The 13723-nt window shown below is 30.8% G+C and overlaps 1 non-coding gene across 1 annotated transcript; it reads right to left on the bottom strand.

Annotated features, from left to right (window-relative positions):
* Positions 1 to 279: 279 nt before the first annotated feature.
* Positions 280 to 350, bottom strand: Trnae-uuc. Its single transcript has one exon. It is a non-coding gene; the product is annotated as a tRNA-Glu (tRNA).
* Between the last annotated feature and the right edge of the window lie 13373 nt (positions 351 to 13723).

The following is a 13723-nucleotide window of genomic DNA, read 5'->3' as shown; positions in this document are numbered from 1 at the left end:
TTGTGTACACTCAATGTAGTCAGTGTTTTAACTGTATCAAACTTGATCGTATTATAGATTATATTTGTAGCTTTATTGAAATTTTAAAATTTTATCCTAACATTGGATTGATTATCAATAAAATCGGCTTTGGTTGTATCGTCCAATTTCTTTATTTTCACGAATTTGATGATTGGTATTTATTGAAAATATGTATTTTATATAAACGCATTCATTAAATTTGTTTAAGTGGGAATAGACGAATTTAATTTTCAATAAACATTGAATCACAAAAAGTACTTGCTCCGCCGGGACTTGAACCCGGATCTCTCACTTGAAGGGTGAATGTGCTACCATTACACCACAGAGCCCTTAACTTTTACAATTAAATTATATTTTATTTGGCCGTACCTGTCACATATAAAATTATATATATATATATATATATATATATATATATATTTGTATATATATATATATATATCGCTACGATTACAGATTGAATCCCTCGGTCTACATCTATCTCAATCTCCAGGACCAACGCCATAGACCGCGTGGCCTTTGGAAGTGAGTTGAAGCTCCCACACCAATACACTTGCCTCTAAACTAGACATTTATAAATATTGCGTTGTTTTAGGAGAAATTTACCTTTAATTAAATAACATTTACTTCACTAAAGCATAGAACAGAACATAAAACGTGTTTTCAAACATGACACAGTTATGATATCGCCAACCGTTCTTAAACGGCAGGTATAAGTAAATTTACATACAATCATAATGTACAGGTCTAAAAACCGAAGAAGGCCGAATAAACAAAACAAGTAACCTGCTGTTACAAAACAGTTTTACTAAAAATTTTAGAATTAAGTCTTGTTTATTTTATGTATCACTTTGATTTGAATCATGTAGCTTCCAATTACTTTATTTAAAAAATTGAATCAGCTAGAAATATTAAAAAGATATTCTATTTTGCCTGTTCTAATTTTATGATAAAAACCATACGTCAGTAATTACTATACTTGTTAATACATTTTTAAATTTAAATATAAAAATTTAGTTTCCAGTATCGGTTGGACACAATTCAGGGATTATTACTCGTTTTACTGTATAAATAACTCAATTTCATTTCATAAATTCAATTCAATGAATTTTACATCGGCAGCCTGGACATATATTTTCATCATAATCCTCTTGGCATACATATCGAAGCCCGGACTGGTGAACATGAGGGATTCTAACAGTATAAATAGACTTTAACATATTTTCTAACCAACTTTTATTCAATATTTAAGCGGATTATTGCTTGTGTTAAAACATACCATATGTATGAAGCATGCAATTGTTGAGCAATTGGCCTGTAGTTTTACGTAAAAAATATTTAAAAAATGTTAATAGGTATACCAATACTTTTATTTTTTCATAAAAGTAAAAAAACATAACTATACATTGCCACTAAGCATGCAATATTTTTGCCACAGTACATACTCTCGAAACTTAATCAATTGTAAACTTTAACGAAATAAATTACATTCCCAATTTTTCGACCTCGTTCGTAATATCTGAATCACTAATAATATTATATGTATTTTGCAATGTTTATAATAAATTTCTCAATACAATGATCAATTTCAGTTATTTATGTAACATTCTATATTTATTAGTACTTTGAAATATTTCGAAAACATTTTTGACGTGACAACGTCTTAAATTAGGTTGCGGCTCGGAGTCACTCATGAAAAAGTGTAACGCCCGGTAACGTTACGATGCCCGTCCAGTGGGTCCGCCGCACGGGATCCGCACGGGATAAAGCAGATAACTGTGGGTCCGCCGCACGGGATAAAACAGATAACTATGTTTATTCGTGAAAATGTGGAGTGCTTAGATTCGTCATTTACAACAACTACAACAATAAAGGTAAATAATTGTACACTTATATTTCATTATCGTAAACTATGATTGATTGATTAATTGTTAGATTGACACAAAAGTTGAGAAACTAGTTTATAGGTTATGTCATACTATTGACAAATGTTGATAGTGTTGTCGTTGTCGTTGATAGTAAATTATTAGTTTAAATCACTCTGCAATCAATCGTAATTCAGTCGATTGAGAAGAAACAGCACGTATTGCTAGTCAAACATTTAAAAATAACAAATTATAACCTCTAACCTGTCATAACAGTGCGACCAAACAAACGAACTAAACCGACCAATCACCACGCGCGGAGTTAGAATTTAACTGTGTTTAGCAAGAATTTCAAATTCCAATTTTAGTAAATGTTTTATTCAACTTTACCATTTACAATAAAAAATTTTAATTAATTTCAAATTATGTACAATGTTTTAGTAAACAAAAATATATTTCTATAGTTAAAATTTGTGCAATTCTTATTTTCATTCAATTCCTTGTTCCTATTGTGCAATTTAATAATATTCATATCAATAAATATTCTACCGAGAAAAAGACGTTGTCACGTAAAATCTTCGCCCGTAAAACCGACTTTACAGGCAACCATAATTTTTTTTCTATGACGAATTTTTTGTAACCAAAACTGTTTATACATACTAGTAGGTCAAAGTAATGTGCTTTTCAGAGTATTAATATTAGAGTGTTGTAAATGATCAGCAACTGTAGCAAACTGTAAATTTGTACTCTTCCCTCGTTTTTAGGGAAGTTTTATGGATACAAAGTTTAAATGTATGTGAATGTTCGCCATTTTACAAACGGATTTATGTAGAATCCAAAAAGTGTAACTTCAAGTCTCTGTGGTATTAAGAGTAGAATAAATTGGTTCTACGTTTTTCAGTTCATTGGAGCGCTGCACCCACTGCAGTAACTTCGGATCTTTACGTTTCATGTGGAAATTATCCTACTCTAATTTCAAAATAAATGTTTTCTTTAGATACTGATCAGGATGTATATTTATTTCTTATAAACCAACATATTATTGTTTTGGTACAGAAAGAGTATACAAAAATATCTTATAGTTAAATTTAAAATAAATAAATTCCTCAGCCGTCAACAGAAATAAAAACAAAAAAATCTGGAGTAGGCTGGAGTATCCTGTAAGATGGTGTTATAGAATTTTGGTGTGTGAACGAATATGTATTGCAAATAGGAACAACGTCGTTTACGACAAAACCGAAGTGATTATTGCTATTGCTTTCTGGTACTTTGCGATTGCTTTCCGGTTGTTGCTATTGCTTTCTGGTTGCTTCTATTGGTTTCTGGTTGTTGCTATTGCTTTATGATTGTTGCTATGTCTCTTTGATTGTTTCCATTACTTGGACAGCCAGTGGTCACTAAAGCGATAGTCATTTTGCAAGACGACACTATGTGATGACTGAAACACTGTTTCATCGCTTTCTGCAGCAATACGCTAGTTAATATTTCTCACTTAAAATATTAGTCAGGAGAATTCTTACTTCTATTTATCTATTATTAATTAATGATTATTTTATCGAAAAGGCCCATATGAACTCAATGTCTTACTTATTACGAAATGTACATAATTTTATCAATAGAGCTCTCAAGAAGAAGATTAAAATTGGCATACAAACATAAAAAGGTAAAATAAATAATGGTAATACTCACCTTCATTACCTTTGTTTTTAATTATGAGCAATATTTTGTAAAAAGATGAACCCAGTGCTAGGTTGCTGGCGTCACACTGCAAATAGAATTCGACGAAAGTGTAGAATACCTAAAACTGATGGACTACGATGGTTGTAATCTGAATTCATTGTAGGTTTTTACCACAGAAAAAAGATTTGTAAAAGAAAATTATGTTTGCTTGTAATTAAGACGAGTGTATCTCCTTGGTATGGAAACGTGAATAATTCCAACTACTCGAATGATTTAATTATAATTCCAAAGGGAAATTGAAATGAAGGAAGGAATTGTTTAGGAATTAAAATTTGTTTTGGAAAGAGAACAGTAAAGTAGTACTCTTGATAAACGTGGAATTAAATTGATACGAGGTTGTTTTGTCCGTTACAACAAGTTCATCATTAACTAAATTTTAATGTTATTTCATGAAAACTTCATAGCTTAAAGCATATTATTATTTCTGTCTGAAAAGAGATTATCACAGATATACTCATTGATGATCAGTTGGATAAACACCCGTATATTAAATTAGGTCACTTAATTTGTACTAAATCTACCTTAATGATATGGAATTAAATAAAATTGCATTGCATGGAGTAGCTCGAACCACAATTAATTATGCATATTGCCTGTGTTTCCTGCAAACAGCCGTGCGTTTATACTGGTTATCGGCATTTACCATCACCACACATTGACCGCAGTCTATTTGACATGCATGTTTTATTAGAAGTTATGTTTATAATTTTACTAGAATATTGTCCAAAATATATTGTCTGGGTGTAATAAATATTGTTTTAATGGATTTCCTATAAATTAATAATGTTTATCTATATAATTTGTTACAAATACTAAACTTAAGTAAAACCATACAAACATAGCACAATAATATAAATATTTTTAAAGAAATGTAAATAACTTTAATTATTAAAACCAGTGTTTGAAGTATATTTAATACTAGCAAGTACCCGCAACTTTGCACACAATATCATTTTGAAACTTTTTATTCTGGGAACATGACATAAGGACATTTAATAACATTGTTAATACATTTCAAAGAATTTACCAATCTAAAATTTTCATTTGAAATCCCTCCGAAATCAGTAAAATTTTTAGATGAAGAACTATTGTTTGACAATTTAATTTAAAAAAATAATAAACGTAAAACAAACAATTAATATCGCATATTTAAATTACGGCAGCTATGATCCAGTGCATTTAAAAAGGAATATACCTAAAAGAGCTTAAAAACTATGTGTTAGTAAAGCAGCTGACTTGGAAAAATATATTTATGTTATATTGAATGCATTATTAAAAAATTGTAGACATTGGAATATTTTGGTATATCCAAAATCTATTTCTAACGTTTCAATATAAATTGAAACCTCATATAAAGATCGTACATATAAGAGCAAAACCTATACAAAATGTTAAACTAACTTCTGGGAAGGACTTTTCGTAAGAAAGAAAAGGTACAGGTCTTAGTTCTTAAAACAAGTTTTTAATATCCTACATAATCATTATTTGGCTGGAACTTTTCATACCTAGTTTATATTCAGAATATTGTAATATTTTTTATTTTAACAAATTTAAATCTAATATTATGATGAGTGATTTTCATTCTATCGTGCCGATTGGCCCGTTATAATTATGATACTATAAGGCCGAAGCACATGCCAGCTTATTATTCAGATTATAACAGAAAACATTTAATTTATTTTAAAACAACCTTCAGATTATAACAGAAAACATTTAATTTATTTAAAAACAACCACCTTTGTCACTTACATTCTGTATTATAAGGTATCCAGTTCAAACTAGTTTTCTATCAGGTTACAGTAAAAGTTGGCAAGAGATATTTAACGAAAGCTTCTGTCTAGATGTTCTTCCGATTACCCAACATATCATTCAATCAATTATGACTACCATGGCGGTCCAAACGGCACGGCACTTACCTTGTTTCAGCATAAGTGTTGTCTTCCAATTATTTATATTGCTTATTTTGTGTCCTATGTGGCTCAGAATTCTATAGCTGAAACAAAGGCACCAGTCTTACATAGATAACTTTCGTGAGTGAGATCTGAGAGCTATTATTTCAATCTCTGTGCTAAATTTTGTCTCACTTTATAAGTCCCACAAACTCGAGTTACTAGGCATCAGAGATGGTGCAATTTATTTTTATTACATTTACGGTTTTTTTTTAATTTCGTGACAAGAATCAGTCGCAGGTTTTTAAAGTACTTTTCCTGAAGGCAAAAAAAACAACATTTTTGTTTTTCGATGGAGACTCCTTGGGATTTTCCTCGTAAACAAACTATTCCAAAAGCAAAAAAAATGTGTTCCAAATTTAAAGAAAATGGAAATGAAACAATACATGGATTTATTGTTTGTTTACAAGAACAACACTGTCAACAAGTAAATGGCTACTGACGGTTACATAATAATTTAGCGATTATTAAGACTCTATAAAATTGGATGTAGACCACTACTTACATTTTATATTTGAATTTGATAGCTTTAAAACCACTTTTTCAATAACACAATCCGATAAAAAAAAAATCATGGTTGCCTGCAAAGTCGGTTTTACGGGCGAAGATTTTACGTGACAACGTCTTTTTCTCGGTAGAATATTTATTGATATGAATATTATTAAATTGCACAATAGGAACAAGGAATTGAATGAAAATAAGAATTGCGCAAATTTTTGTTTACTAAAACATTGTACATAATTTGAAATTAATTAAAATTTGTTATTGTAAATGGTAAAGTTGAATAAAACATTTACTAAAATTGGAATTTGAAATTCTTGCTAAACACAGTTAAATTCTAACTCCGCGCGTGGTGATTGGTCGGTTTAGTTCGTTTGTTTGGTCGCACTGTTATGACAGGTTAGAGGTTATAATTTGTTATTTTAAATGTTTGACTAGCAATACGCGCTGCTTCTTCTCAATCGACTGAATTACGATTGATTGCAGAGTGATTTAAACTAATAATTTACTTAACACTATCAACATTTGTCAATGGTATGACATAACCTATAAACTCAGTTTCTCAACTTTTGTGTCAATCTAACAATTAATCAATCAATCATAGTTTACAATAATGAAATATCAGTGTACAATTATTTACCTTTATTGTTGTAGTTGTTGTAAATGACGAATCTAAGCACTCCACATTTTCACGAATAAACATAGTTATCTGCTTTATCCCGTGCGGCGGACCCACAGTTATCTGCTTTATCCCGTGCGGATCCCGTGCGGCGGGACCCACTGGACGGGCATCGTAACGTTACCGGGCGTTACACTTTTTCATGAGTGACTCCGAGCCGCAACCTAATTTAAGACGTTGTCACGTCAATAGTTAAGTTAAGTAGCATTAAGAGACGCCAAAAATAGTTCGTTATGTAACAGTATAGCACAGTAGCTGAGATGTATCACAGAAGACAGGACAGTGTTTGCTCATTAGTGTCTCTGTCTCTCCCCGAGTGTTTACACGTAGTGACTCTGTCTGAGACAAGTAGCATTGATGCACTAACAGTAGGTAGGTATGTCACAGTATAGCACAGTAGCTGAGTTGTATCACAGAAGACAGGACAGTGTTTGCTCATTAGTGTCTCTGTCTCTCGCCGAGTGTTTTACACGTAGTGACTCTGTCTGAGACAAGTAGCATTGATACACTAACAGTAGGTAGGTATGTCACAGTATAGCACAGTAGCTGAGATGTATCACAGAAGACAGGACAGTGTTTGCTCATTAGTGTCTCTGTCTCTCCCCGAGTGTTTTACACGTAGTGACTCTGTCTGAGACAAGTAGCATTGATGCACTAACAGTAGGTAGGTATGTCACAGTATAGCACAGTAGCTGAGTTGTATCACAGAAGACAGGACAGTGTTTGCTCATTAGTGTCTCTGACTCTCGCCGAGTGTTTTACACGTAGTGACTCTGTCTGAGACAAGTAGCATTGATGCACTAACAGTAGGTAGGTATGTCACAGTATAGCACAGTAGCTGAGATGTATCACAGAAGACAGGACGGTGTTTGCTTATTAGTGTCTCTGTCTCTCCCCGAGTGTTTACACGTAGTGACTCTGTCTGAGACAAGTAGCATTGATGCACTACCAGTAGGTAGGTATGTCACAGTATAGCACAGTAGCTGAGATGTATCACAGAAGACAGGACAGTGTTTGCTCATTAGTGTCTCTGTCTCTCCCCGAGTGTTTACACGTAGTGACTCTGTCTGAGACAAGTAGCATTGATACACTAACAGTAGGTAGGTATGTCACAGTATAGCACAGTAGCTGAGATGTATCACAGAAGACAGGACAGTGTTTGCTCATTAGTGTCTCTGTCTCTCCCCGAGTGTTTACACGTAGTGACTCTGTCTGAGACAAGTATAGCATTGATGCACTAACAGTAGGTAGGTATGTCACAGTATAGCACAGTAGCTGAGTTGTATCACAGAAGACAGGACAGTGTGTGCTCATTAGTGTCTCTGTCTCTCCCCGAGTGTTTACACGTAGTGACTCTGTCTGAGACAAGTAGCATTGATGCACTAACAGTAGGTAGGTATGTCACAGTATAGCACAGTAGCTGAGATGTATCACAGAAGACAGGACAGTGTTTGCTCATTAGTGTCTCTGTCTCTCCCCGAGTGTTTACACGTAGTGACTCTGTCTGAGACAAGTAGCATTGATGCACTAACAGTAGGTAGGTATGTCACAGTATAGCACAGTAGCTGAGTTGTATCACAGAAGACAGGACGGTGTTTGCTCATTAGTGTCTCTATATCTCCCCGAGTGTTTACTTACAGTGTGTCTCTGTCTGAGACAAGTAGCACTGACCGTGAATCAACTGTGTGCTCTTCTAAAAAGCAACAAACAGTTTTTTTACAGTCAATAATTGTATAGAGCCATGACGTCACTACGGGTCAGCCTATAGGACTTTAAAAAAAAACTTCTCTTTAAGAAAATTAAACTTCTATATGGTCGCAAAAACATAAACTCGGTTGTATTTCTTGTTGAGATTTCATAATAAACATTATAAAAACAACTCAAACTCCAAAACTCCGCGATAAAATAGCATAAAGATTAATTAAATTGTTTGATTTGTAAATTTATAGTTAGCTATGGATTATGATTTTGTCAATGCTTTTATTTTCAACACGACTTGTATTTTATTCCATGCTTCTTCGCAGCCAGAGGTATCATAGCCGTTTTATCGAAAAACTAAATTTATTCATACACACGATTACTTTATTATTTTTAATTGGCTAATTGAGGATAGACGAAATTAATCGATTAAATTAATAGCTTCTGTATGCTTAATGTATTTTTCACAAAATTTACCTCATCACTCAATGTTACTATGTCTGACTACAATATGAATTCTGCCCATACAACCGCATTTACTGTATGATAACCAACTTTATTGCTTATATTGAATGCTTATTATATGGTTAGGGTTGAAGTGTTATGTGCTCTTTCTAGTACGTGAATAAATATAAAGCACAAACACCTGACGGTTGGGTTTAATCCACATAGTTTTAATGAGAACACATGCTGTGAGCCTTTTCAGAAACGCGAGCTTTCTTCTGCTTTTCTAAAGGACAAAGGAATATTTCTTAAACATAATATAATAATTTTCCTAAGTTAACCTAAATTTATTTTGAAATAAACTTTACGGAGATTAAATTAACATATTTAAATACTATTGGTAATAAAAAATGTATATTCGGCAATATTTAATTTTTTTCTGTTGAGTTGAAGCATACATTCTAGAATAGCATTAGTTTTAATTAAATTTTTAAGTTTAAATGACGTCTAACTAACAAGTTTTTACCTACTAACTGTAAAGTTTTAGTGCTACTAAATTCTTACTGTAATAAGCACATTTATCAGAAATTAAATAAGAATTGGATGTTTTATTAATTTTTCATATAAAATATTATTGGAGTTTTTAAACAGCTTCCTTTTAAAAATATCGCTAACTTTATAACTTTGTTCATCCTAATTCATAAGTATCTTTAAACTGTTAATGAATTTAAAGTTAGCTCCTACTTGACCAATGGGCCAACAATTAGATACTACATTTCTTTTGGTATTTTTGTATTTGTCAAGATAATACGTATATAATACATTTATTCCGAATTCCAAATTTGATAATTATGACTTTTTTTCTTACAGTCACAAACAGGAAGTTTATAATACTATAAGAGATACTAACATTTGGCTGAGATTTTATCCCTTGTGTCCTTTTATCCCTAATCATTGTGACACATTAAAGAGGATTTCTGAAAAGAAAAAATTAGCTTAGTACAATTATTATAAAATTAATTTTAATTGTGTATTAAATCACATACGCATTAATTGATTTATAATCCTTCAAACCAAAAAGTGGATTTTAACTTTTCATTGGAATTGTAGAATCAAAATCGTATTATAATTAGTTGAAATAAGGATTCAATTTTTTAATTGAACTGCATAACCTTTCAGTGTAGTATTTTAGAACATGATATTAATCTACATTCTGAAAATAATTCAAAATACGTGAAAATAGATTTAAAGCGCCCCAGCCCACTTAATTCTGAGTAATTTTAAGTAGTAAGTATAGGAATCAAAATAAATTCACACAAACATCGAATCAAGTTTGAATAACTCTATCTTGGTATTGGGGGGAGGGGGTGGTTGTAGCTGTAACCTGTTTTATATAAACAGCTTTCATGAAAGCTATTTATTTTTAGTGTTAGTAAATTCATTGTACACGTTATATATCCGCGACCAATAAAACACCGAATTAAAAATATATGAATTGTGAAGCCAATAATACGAGTTGATTGGTTTTAAGAGATACCTTCACTTCCAGTCGTCTGTATGTATTTATTAAAGCTAATAAACTAATGTATCAAGAGTAGTTTGTATCTAAGTATGACTTCAATTTTCAAATATCACTATTTAAAATAGTATGTATAGATTAGGATAAACAACTTTTATCATCAGTAAAACAACAGTAAGTTACTTAAAAATAAAATGAAAACTCCAATTTAGTTATTTTCAGTTTATATATTTGTTACAAATTAGGTATTTTAACTTTAAAAAACAATTTTTAAAGTTTGAATTTTCCTGTTGGTGATTAGTATATGGTCAAAATCGGAATTGTGACTAAAACAGTTTTTCCAGTTCTTATTACGGGTGATATACGAATACAATACAAAAATAAGCAGATTGTCTGTGATATATGTAGTCACTAATTTATATGTAACTGATATGTTAAAAAAACACCTTGAGAAATTTGAATCTAACACAAAGAAGAAGAAGAGAAGGAACAGTGAACAGCGCAGACAATTACATAAAATAGGGTCGTGCAATCCTTGCTCAGCCTTTTACTTCATGGGTCGTTTGTACGGACAATACTTATTTTTTCTTATTATTTAAAAAAAAATGTATGTTTATATTAAACTCAATTTTAATACACACTGAATTAAGGCGTTGTTTTTGCTTTTAACACTGGAATTCAACAAAGTCTATTACACTAAATATTCATTTATTCGACAAAAGTACTACAAAATAACTATACATGATTTAGTTAATAAAATAATACTTTACTAAACACTATTCAATTGCTATAAACATTATTTTCGTCTCATTGACATCATAAGAGAAACTATTAAAACAACTCAATCTAACTCTTTCCTCAAAGTACATGCCATTTCTTTCAGTGATAAAATGTAGTTTCTGATTGCACAGCATCGCCACACTGCCTTTTCGTGCCGTAATGCATTTAAATATATTTTTTCTATCACTACATTCTTAATACAATAATAAGAAACAGATTTCTACTTTAAATTCAGAGTTCCGCCATTTGAACTTAGTCATTAGAATATCGGCTATTTTTGTACCACTAGAGGGGTGAATACATCCATTTATGTCTCATATCTTTCTGTACAATATCTCCAAAAATTCATACCTATAAACTAAAAAAGTATTGATATGTTGCTTTATTTATGCGTGTGTATATTTATAATAAGAAACATCGTAATCAATGATGGTTCATACAACTCCATTAGATGTAGCTAAGTGTTAGGGAACATTTTTGTATTAGTCTTATGTGCATATATGATCGCAGTTTGAAAAATTGTAAATTAATAAATGCATAAACAAAAAAATGTACGAAATTTTGGCGAAGCCTGTTATGCCGACGTACTCAAACCTTGTATAAATTATATTATTTATTATAATAAAATTAACTTAGGCATATATCTTCGACTTTCCCGGAACCTTTTTTTTGTTTTTGTTAACCATTCCCTGCCCTTTCTCATGGGCCAATAACCAGTTCCAGAAACGTATAATACGTAATAAGGATGATAATGGGGTAATTTACAGCAAATAAATACACGAGAGAATCCGTGGGGGTATATATATATATATAGGCTATATAATATATTATTGTTGTTATATATATATATATATATATATATATATATATATATAAATAACAATAATATATATATATATATATATATATATATATATATATATATATTATTGTTATATATATATATTATTGAGTTTATACACACACACACACACACACACACATATATATATATATATATATATATATATATATATATAAGTAGATATGAATATGGGGTTTCTAGCTCACTTTTGGGACAGACGGTAAATCAATGAAAAATACTGTTTAAAGGACAATAAACGAATCTGTAACTCACGAATGAAAAATTACCGAATCTATAGCTGTTTGCTTCTACTTTCTTGAGCTGTCAAAATCAATCTATTTGAAATGTCTGCTACGACGAAAAATCTTCTACTCTACAAAATTGATAGTAACACAGTCTTTATCTTTAATAGTCTTCTTTCCAGTAACAACCAAGTGTAATTTATCATGTTTATTCAATTCTTTAATCTTTTTTTCATCCAAAACATTCAAAAGTCTGTTCGGTAAGTGTACTTTATTATCTTCCAACTCGGCAATTATTGGTAAACCCGAATTTATCTTTTTATTTTCTCCAAATTCAAAATTTTTTGTATTTCTTATTTTCTTCTAATTCATTCAACTTCTTATATTCTTTAAACTTGAATTCACCAACAGCGTTCAACTCTTTCAAGAACTCCATTTAGATAGAAAAAATTTAAAGACGGAAAAAATGAAATTTGCTAACAATCACTCGAGAAGTCGAGGGAATTGCCAACATCTTCATTGTTTGACGAGGTTCTTCATTTTAATTTCTCCAAATGTACTATAAAATCATCGAGGAATTTTCTGGCTTAAAATCGTAGACAAATTCAACATCCAGATAATGAAAAAATACAGGTAGATATCTTTTCATAATAAACGTGTGTATTTAAACCAACAAACCTAATGTATTCTTTGAAAAGGAAAATAATTTTGTCAATGGTTCTAAGAGATAAGTAAAAATTTTTATTCTGTTTTCTAAATTCTGTAACAAAATGTGTTTGTTTCTTGTCTCCATATTGTAATTTTCTAAGCAGGTTATTCAAATGTGTTAATTTATTTCGAAATTTCTTAGGTTTAGGTCTTTCGTACAAAATTAAATTACAACCTCTACAAACTAAATATCTTTTATCGATAATTTCTCCCTCTATTAGAACACTTGTAACAGTTGGCATTATACTCTTCCCATTTAAACAAAAAGATTTTTTGTTTAAATGGAGATTATGGAACTAAGTCTACCGAGATATAAATTTTTCAGCACAAATGTTTATGTTTACATTTCTACAACAGAGATAAATAGAAATAAATTTCATTCTACTGTACAACTATTTAGGATATTTTTGTCTATGAATTACAAAGATTGATTCCGGAAGGAAAATCGAGATTTTTCATCAGCGAAAGAGTATATTTTTGAAGTTTTTAGAAGGAATGAAAGAGAATAATATGAATTTAGCAAATTATTTTTCTTAAATAAAAAAAATCTATTCTACTAAATAGTCATCAAACAACATGAACTCTCCAAAATCACTTCAGTTTCTAGCATTTAAAGAACTTAACACAGGAAATAGTTATAAAGACTTCTTTGAATTACCTAAATATGTTAAACAAATGTTGATATTTTCCTTAAGTGAAAACGAATCCTTAAATGAAAAACGAATTCAGAGAA

Source organism: Homalodisca vitripennis, chromosome 7 (assembly GCF_021130785.1).
Source record: "Homalodisca vitripennis isolate AUS2020 chromosome 7, UT_GWSS_2.1, whole genome shotgun sequence".
Classification (NCBI taxonomy): domain Eukaryota; kingdom Metazoa; phylum Arthropoda; class Insecta; order Hemiptera; family Cicadellidae; genus Homalodisca; species Homalodisca vitripennis.
This window is presented reverse-complemented; position numbering and strand designations above follow the sequence as displayed.